This window comes from Papaver somniferum, chromosome 8 (assembly GCF_003573695.1).
Source record: "Papaver somniferum cultivar HN1 chromosome 8, ASM357369v1, whole genome shotgun sequence".
NCBI lineage: Eukaryota > Viridiplantae > Streptophyta > Magnoliopsida > Ranunculales > Papaveraceae > Papaver > Papaver somniferum.
This window is the reverse complement of record NC_039365.1, coordinates 452,839-462,371: the sequence shown is the minus strand read 5'-3', so window position 1 is coordinate 462,371 and position 9,533 is coordinate 452,839.

Sequence of the window (9,533 nt, the reverse complement as noted above, 5' to 3'; positions counted from 1 at the left end):
TTTCGTAGCAGGCTGAAGCCGTTACTAAATTTTTAAAAATTCGTAACAAGTCCAAGCCGTTACGAATTTTTTTACAGGCGTGCCATTCACACGCTTGGTTACACTTGGGTCGTCACACCTTGAGTATGTGCGTGTGAGTTATATTTACGCCCACGCTTGGTTGTAAGAGAGGATATTTCCTCCACGAGTGTGCCATTCACATGCGTGAATTCCATGGATAAGCTAGCAGTGGCGAGTTCACTTTCATCTAACTTTTTTCTCTCTTCTGCTCTGCGTATATTCAGGCGATAAAACTAGGGTTTAGATAACTTTCAATCATCAATCGTATTAGCCGAGAAACATCACAAATATCTCTTTAATCTTCTCAATACCTTTCAATCATCGCTCTGTGTAAGTGTTAATCGTTATAACTTTTTCGATTTTTAAGGTTTCATCTTTTTTTGTTAATCGATCTGTTTTTTAGGGCTTCATTTCATTTTTATTTTTTCCATTTTTAATCCGTGAATCTAAAATGATATTTTTCATATGAGTTATGTTTTGTTAATCTTTTTCATATAAATCTAATTCGATTTTTTTTTTCTCATTTCTTGTTAGGGTTTGAAGAATTTTGAAGACTTCAAGATTGAAGAATTTTGAAGGTATAAATCTTCTTCATATGAACTGATTTTAGGGTTTTATGTTAATTTCGAAAATTTATATTTTTTTTCTACTTTGTAACCTAATTTCTAGTTTGTAAGCTAATTTAGTTCTAGTTTATAAGCTATTGGTGCTGATTGACATCATTAGCTTCACTTGTATGTTCTAGTTTTTGATCCACTAGTCCTGCTGTTAGACATGGTGTAGTTATTTTTCCTTAGAAGCATACTGTCTTATATATATTCTTGGAAGGTTTGATGAGAGCTAGTAAGAAAGTGAGTGCACCAGCACTCTCTAAATTCCAGTTTGTATGGGCTTAGATGACTTAGAAGGTATAAGTTTCGAAAGATTGAAATGATTTTAGGGTTTTGTGAATCAGCACTACACCTTATATATTCACCTTATATATTCTTGGAAGGGTTGATGAGAGCTAAAGCACTCTCTTTCCTATGAGTAAGTCAATTGTTAAGAACAAAGCAATTGCTTCGCTCATAGGAAAGTGAGTGCACCAGTACTCTCTAAATTCCAGTTTGTATGGGCTTAGATGACTCATACTGCTTATTCTAGTTTTAGTTGAGTTGCCGCAGCTAGGAAATGTGCTGATTATGTTCGTTAAGTTGCTATGTTTTACTATTATCTGAAGATTTTTTCAATAAGTGTCATAATGAACTTCAAGTGTGATATTATTGAGTTTCTTGGTTGAGATAAAATGCTAGACAGACTTAGACCTAGCTAGATGTGTAACAACAGAGCGTGCATGGGTATGGCAGAGCGTAATTGATTAGTGTGTGTTGTTGTGACATATGCTTTAGGTTTATCATTGTAGAATAGATGGATGATTATAACTTCACAATGCTGAATGATGTTCTATATCTTCAAAAGAGCTTCAAAGTCGATACATTTTAATAGTTTGGATAATGTTGTTCAATATCTTGGTCTTTGCAGAGCCAGGAGAGGATCCTTTTGGCAAGAGACAAACAGAAAAGAAGCACCAGTTACGGAATCTGAAGCAAGCGAAAGTTGGTGCTTTTCCAAAGTTTGACTGGATATACTTCATTGAGATAGATACATCTACTTTGTAGTTAGCTATATACTTCAGTGATTTTGTAGTAACCAGAACCTCTAGTTCAGCTATTAGTAACCTAAATTCCAGTTTGTATGTTCCATATATATGCTCATCATGATTTGAACTTTAGTTTCATGTTAAGGTAGTTTTTTAAGTTAAATGAACTAAAGTTAGGAAGTTTTGTTTTGATATTGGTTGATTATAATAGAAGTTGGTATATACGTTAAGTTGTATGTATGTATGATTATAATAGTATGGTTTTATGTAGGTATGTTAAGTTGTGTATAAATGAATCTGGTTTTATGTACTCTGTGATTAAGATGCTAAAAGTCCTAGTGGTTATTCTCAAAAGCTACTTGTCGCTCATTCTCTCTTATTTGAGGGATGTTTCTGTCGCTAACTTGCAGGGCTTCGACAACCCTGTACCACTAGGACTAAGTTATTTTTGTTTGATATTGTAAAATATCTATTTTGAAGGGTAATATGTCAAATGATGTGGACAAGAAATGGATTAAGCGTCCCTGTAAGTCTATAGATTACAGACAAGGTGTGAAGTCATTCATAGAGTTTGCCAGGATTAATGGTGGTGGGAGTACTTTGTTTTCATGCCCTTGTCGACGTTGTATGAATTCTAAAGGCTTACTTACACTGGGTGAGATCTTATTTCATTTGCTGAAATATGGTGTGCAAGAGGTGTACACAACATGGCGCTATCATGGGGAAAGTTCAGAAGCAGCACGTAACACTACAACTGAATATGTAGCCGATAATGATGTTACAACAGGTTTGAATGAGAGTATTATAGCAGATGTAGATGAAAATGTTAGTGCAGGGATGGATGAGAATGTATAAGTAGATGTTGATGAGAATGTGGTAACCAGTAGATGTTATCAGAAAAAGAAATCAGTGGCTGAGCAGGCAAGAGAACCATTGTATCCTTCATGTCCTAAAGGAAAGTCAGCAATGTACGCTGCGATTATGGTGAACAACATAAAGACTCAGTTTGTAATTTCAGACAATGGTGTTACCGCAATGTTAGAATTGATGAAAGAGTTGCTTCCTAAAGGTAACACCCTGCCATCCAAGTTTGAAGATATCAAGAAGATTATTAAAGAGATGGGGATGGATTATGTAACTTATGATGCTTGTGTAAATGACTGTGTACACTATTGGAAGGATAATAGTTCGTTGGTGAAGTGTCTAATATGTCAAGAACCTCGGTATATAATATTTTTTAATGATGATAGAAAACTTACACAAGTTGCATAGAAGACGTTAAGGCATTTTCCAATATTTGCAAGGATGAAAAGACTTTACAAGATACCATAGATAGAAGAGGTGATGCTTTGGCATTCTAGAGCACAGAAATATGTCAATATAATGCGTCATCCGGTTGATTCTACAGCTTGGCGGTGTGCGGATAACTTTTGTCCAGAATTGGCTAAGGAAGCACGGAATGTTACTCTTGGGATAGCAACTGATGGCTTCAACCCAAATGGATGTTTTGGTCTCAATAACAGCTGTTGGCCGGTGATTCTGTGTTCGTACAACTTTCCACCTTCGATGTGTATGAAGCGTGAATTCTCCATGTTATGTTTGTTGATATTAGTCCCGAGAGCACCAGGTAAAGATATTGATGTGTACTTACATCCATTGATAGAGGAGTTGAAATAGTTATGGAAAGATGGTGTTAAGACATTCGAAAGCTTCACAAAGACTGAATTTTTGTTGAAGACAAGGTTGTTATGGGCCATTCATGATTTTCCGGCATTAGGGACTATGTATGGATGTGTGAGTCATGAATATTATATGTGTCCTACCTATGGTGAAGAAACAGTTTCCGAGTGGCTGCCGTATAGTAAGAAAATATGTTATATGGGACATCAAAGATGGCTGCCTTCCAAACACAAATAGAGAGATGACAAGACAAACTTCAGTGGAGGGGTAGAACATGGTAAAGCTCCATGGCCACTAACAGGATTGCAAGTTCAATAAATGGTGAAGGATATGGAAAAAATACATGGGAAGGGTAAACCAGCAGCAAAGAAACGTAAAAAAAGAGCAGAAGGGGATATTTTACAACATGGTGCCTATGAAGATGTTTATGACAACTCGATCTTTTCTTGAAGGTCCATTCTTCATGATTTTCCGAATTGGGGATCGAACACAGTCCGTAATTGTACAGATGTTATGCATACAGAGAAGAACATAACTGAGCATATCGTTAACACTCTCATGGGTAACAGTAAGTCAAAAGATGGTGTAAATGCACGTAAAGATATGAAAGCTATGGGTATTAAGAAGTGGTTATGGTTGAAAGAGGATAGTGCAACTGGTAAGACAACAATGGAGGATGGATCTTTTGCCTTAACAAAAGAGGAAAAAGTATCTTTTTGTACAATGCTGAAGAACATAAAGGTGCCTTCTAGCTTCTGTTCCAATCTTCGCAACTTCGTGAGCATTAATCCACCGGAGTTGAAGAATTTCAAGTCTCACGACTACCATGTGATGATGCAATCTCTGTTTCCATTATTGCTAGTTCATACTGCGACTTCGTTACCTAAATATCTACGAGTTTTTCTTCTCTGTATTAGTATATTTTTCAACATTTTGTGCGCAAAGGTTATCAAAAGAGACGAACTTATACAAGCAAAAGCTAGTCTGGTGGAAGCAATGTGTGTTATGGAAAAATATTTTCCACCATCTTTTTTTGTTATTAGTATCCACCTGATGATTCATCTGGCCGATGAAGCTTTAATATGTGGTCCAGTCAGATTTAGGTGGATGTATCCCTTTGAGAGGTAAATACAACCCCTTATGTTCTTGTTTAATTTTTAAGATGAGAATTGGTATTACTGAACTATTAATCTTCATTGATGATCTGTTAACTTTTCTGTGTAGGTTAATGAAAGGATTTAAAGAATTGGTGCGCAATAAAAGGTACATTGAGGGGTGCATTGCAATAGGATATGCATTGCGACAAGATAGCTTATACCTTATGGAGGACGTATCAGATGATGGTGATGGTACTCATAAACATACTCGACAGGATTTTTTGGATGCTGACTGTGATGATGCCGATGAGATGCGTCTAAGTAATACAATCCCGATTACTCTTACTCAAGCACAATTTTAACAATGCTGCAACTGGATCCTCTCTAAGTATGTTGGAATAGATGACTGTCAAAGGTAACTTTTACTTAACTCTGTTATGTCTCACTCAATTCTGAATTTTGTTTAGTCTTCCTCAACATAAATGAAAATATCCATGTTAGAGCCTAGTAGCACAGTTCTGACTTAGTGCATTTTGTACGTATGCTGACTGATGCACATACTCTTATGCAGCTGTGCATAAAAAGTATTTAGGATTTCTTTTGATCTTTTTTGGTGGTTCATACTTTTGTGTATGGTGACTGATATGGATACTTTTATGAAGTTGTGCATAAGAAGAGCTTTACCTGAAGCAACTTTTTTGGTCCAATGTAACTTTTTTCTATATATGTGAACACAAACCGGCTTATGAATGGATATTTTCTTTCAGTTCATGATTTTTTTTTGTATATATATGTAGCTGGTTTTTGTTATGTTATATGTGAATGCACATGGACTTCACACAAAGTCAGTTGAAGCAGTAATAGCCAGCCGGGGAAATATCAACCCTGGTAAGTACTTCACTTCGTTATACTTGTATTATTAAGTTTAAATTTGTGGATTTTACACTTAGTTTATACTTGCGAGGTATTGCGCTGGTGGGAAGTGAACTGCAATGGGGTTGGCATCAACTTGTGTACCTTCTAGATTATCTGGTAAGTACTTAACTGTAGTTTTAGCACTCATTGTGTTCATTTTATTTGATTCATGGAGACACTTATCATATAGTTCTGTGGATTTACTATAGGGTACGAAAAACTGCCGCGGTGGGATGATGCTCTCAAGGAGTGCATTGTCAAAGTAACTCACTAAGTATGCAATTGCAGGTGGTACCTAAATGTTTTATAAAATTTCTTTTTGTTTCTGTGCATCTACTTTTGGTCCTGAGAATTGACTTTGTATGCAATTGGTAGAGTTTTGTTTTTGAGTGTCTTCCTAATGTTTTGTTTCCGTTTGTGTTTGCAGAAAGCTAAGATTCAAATCTGGTTGTTTGAGCAAAAGGATATAAGGATCGAGGGACGAATTATTGTAAGTTACTATCATCCTTCTGAGTATTTATTTGTTATGTGGTATAATTCAGTTGTTATTGATGTATGAAGGACTGTGTTAGTTTCAGTTGTAGGAACATATATGTTCCAATATTTCTTCCCTTGTGTTCATGAAATTCAAGCTAAACGATAATATTAGATGCCTCTTGTATCTAGAAAACCAATTGCATACTAGTTTCAGTCTGTTACTTTTTGTGATATATTGAATTATGGATAGTTGGGTTTGGTTCGATGAATTGATGTGTCCTTGGAGTGTCTTTTGCTAAGTGTAGGTTAGCTTATACTGTCTACCAAATTATTCATGGTGGGTCTAGTCACTATTTTGTATTTCCTTTTGAATATTGAAGCTTGAACAACTGGTTTTGGCTTGATGTGCCATAGTATTCCACTTGATATAGTCAAGGTTTGAGAGGTTATTTTATTGTTAAATGTAGGTTAGCTTCTATAGTAACAAATATAAAACAAAAAGAAGTCAATGAAGCCAGTCTTTGTTATTTTCATCCTTTTATAACTGATTAACTGTAGATGTCTTTGAGGGTTTGCTCTAAGAATTACTAGCAAAAGAAAGTAGATAAATATTGTCTGTTGGCTGACTTAACTGACCTCATATATTCAACTCTAAACTATGCAGGTCTGGATTCTTCTCTTTCTCACTGACCCAAGATTTCAACAAAAGCAAGCTTGCAAAGGATAAAAAGCTTAGCTGCAAGGGTGGAGAACAAAGCATCTTCAAGATTTGTAAGTTGTGGTTATTCAAGTTTTTGTGGTTATTCAAGTTTTGTATTGTAGGCAGTTAGTAAGTTTGTGTGTTCCCTTGGAATTTTGTAACCCTTTCATGTATTTCCTTAGAAATTTTGATACTTAACAGAAAAAAAAAAGTTTGGTACTTAGAGAAATTTCAAAAAGTTTGGTACTTAGAGAAATTTCAGTTTTTTTGTAATATAAATCTGATATGAGTTGAATGAATGTGATATGAATAGATTGAAGAAATTGTTGTTGAGTGTAGATGATGAATGTATGCAGGTGTTGAATTTAAAATTCCGGCTAATTTCCGGCAGAAAATAAACTGCCAGTCAAGCTTGACCTGGTCAAAATTAGTCACTATTGACCAATTTTGACCAGTTCAAGGTTGACTGGCAGTAATTTTTTTGCTGTTACGAAAAAAATCGGAACGGCTAGAAACCGTTTCAATTTTCCACGTAGTAACGGCTCTGGCCTGTTACTAACCTGCCACGTAATAACGGATCTAAGATGTTACGACGTCATTGTTACGAAAAAATTCATAACGGCCCTCACCTGTTACTAAGGGTCGTTACAACCAAAATTCATAACGGCTCCATTGCCTTTACAAAAAAATGTAACGCCCCGTTTTGTAACAGGCAAGAGCCGTTACAACCCGTTTTAGTAACGACTCAGTTCTGTTACTAATCTAGGAATTTGGTGTAGTGTTTCTTTAGTCTTGAAGCATCTCCGTGGAAATTTAATTAGGTCCGGTTTTCGTACCTTTGTCAATTTTATTGACAAAAATGGGGGGAATTAATATGTAGTTCACACTACAAATACATATGGTTTACGTGCTTTACGGGCCATTATGTTAGGGGAAGTTGTTTTCATATTGATATGGAAGTATTGACTAAGAGGGAGTGATACATATCACCATAATATTGTTGTCGAAATTGTGATATAAGAATTTTGATACTGTGTAATAATACTATGACACAGTATAACAATAATCGAGAGCTTTTGTTTTCACATTGTTATGGCTACGGAACTTCAACAACTATGATGCTGAACTGAACATTTTTGGAATCATGGGAGTACTTGGAAAAGAAGTAGTTTTCGAGTAACGTTGAAGCACCAAGGAGATCAAGCATGTGGACGAGAAACTACAAAGTTTTATTTATTTTGTAATCCATATACATTGATAGTTTTGCCACTAAAATTGACAAAGGGGGATATTGTTAGAGCATTGCTCGATCGAACTCGCATGCGTTGCAGTCTCAAGAATGTTTGTCAAGTTTAGTTGTCAAAACTATATGTCTTGATTTCTAGACTACTTACAACTAAGTCTCGGTTAGGACAGATTAGTGTAGTTGAGCTCCAGACTCCATGGCGATTATCTTGCGAAGACGAAGAACTACTCAAGGAACCAGTGGAACTTCATCCGACCAAAAAAGTATGTGGAGACTTGAACTTATCTATCACTCAAAAGTCTATCTACTCTATCTCCTACTCTTGAGACAAAGTCGTAAGTATGATAGTTTTCATACATACACATTTGAGATTTCGAGCCGAGTTTACTCGCCTATTTTTTTCTCGAAATACGTATTGGTAAAGCTTTTTCTTTAGCCATTGTTCATCTTTATCCGTGACGCAAGTCATGATGACATTTCAATGTAGCTTTGATGACGATAGTCGTGAATAATGATTATAACATCATAAGAATGTTCATTGATTGAAATGTAGAGTTGAGAATATGTAACCAACTATGGATATAAGCATATATAGTGTGTTCGCACATTAATGTATAGATTCATGTGCTGGAAACCAAGTGTGTGGACTTGTGCATACGATACTGGTGAAGGAGACAGGTTGGGTACGTGTACTGGCGGAAGTTTTCGAACCGAAAATTTCTGCTGTGGTTTGTTAGTTTACAAACTGGAAAACTGTCACCTTAGGTATGCGTACCCGTACGCGTACCCTCGGAAGTTTTTGAACCGAAAATTTATGCTGGGTTTTGAAACCCAATTCCGGTAAAGCTAAGGTACACGTACCTGTACGCATACCCTAGCTGGTTATATCTCAAATCGGTAGCTCATGAACTTAAAAAAATAAATCATTAAGGAATGCAATCTTTACAAACGGTGGCTATATTATTCATGAATTGATTCAAGTGAATCAAATCTATTTGGTTTCAATTGTGTCTATTATAAAGATCTAAGCAATTGAACAACTCTTGAACTAGTTTTATTGAAGTCATTTTAACTAGTTATGAAGAAGATGAGTATGGTTAATATGAAAGTTGCTCATATGGCTAACCATTTTGTCAACCATTTATGAACCAACCAAATGCAAACGTTTAGGTACGGTTACTCAAACCTAAATGAAAGCATTTCATTTGTGTGTGACAATTTAAGTTTCGATCTAACGGTTGAAAGATATTATCTTGGATAAATCAGGTTTTTCATCTAACAGTGAATATTGAATGCTTTGTTACTAAGCTAACTTAGATTGCAAACCCTGATTTGAAAACTATATAAGAAGGACTCTAGATTCTGTGCAAAACTAATCCCCACACCTCATGTGTGATACTAGTTGTTTTTGCTAGAGTCGTTTCTCCTTTAACTGTGGGTTTCCTCTCGAAACCCTGTCGGTTAACGACTAAAGACTTCATTGAGATTGTGAAGCCAGAAGAAACTACTTCTCTTGTAGTTGAGCGATCTGATCTCGCATTTTCTATCTTACGAGTTCAATTGTAAGATTGGATTGAGATTTATCTCCGATAGGGAAAGATATAAAAAGTAATCACAAACATATTTGTCTCATCGTTTGTGATTCCGCAACATCTTGTTTCACTACCATACAATTAAGATTGTTGTAAGGTGATTGATAACTCTAGGTTGTTCTTCGGG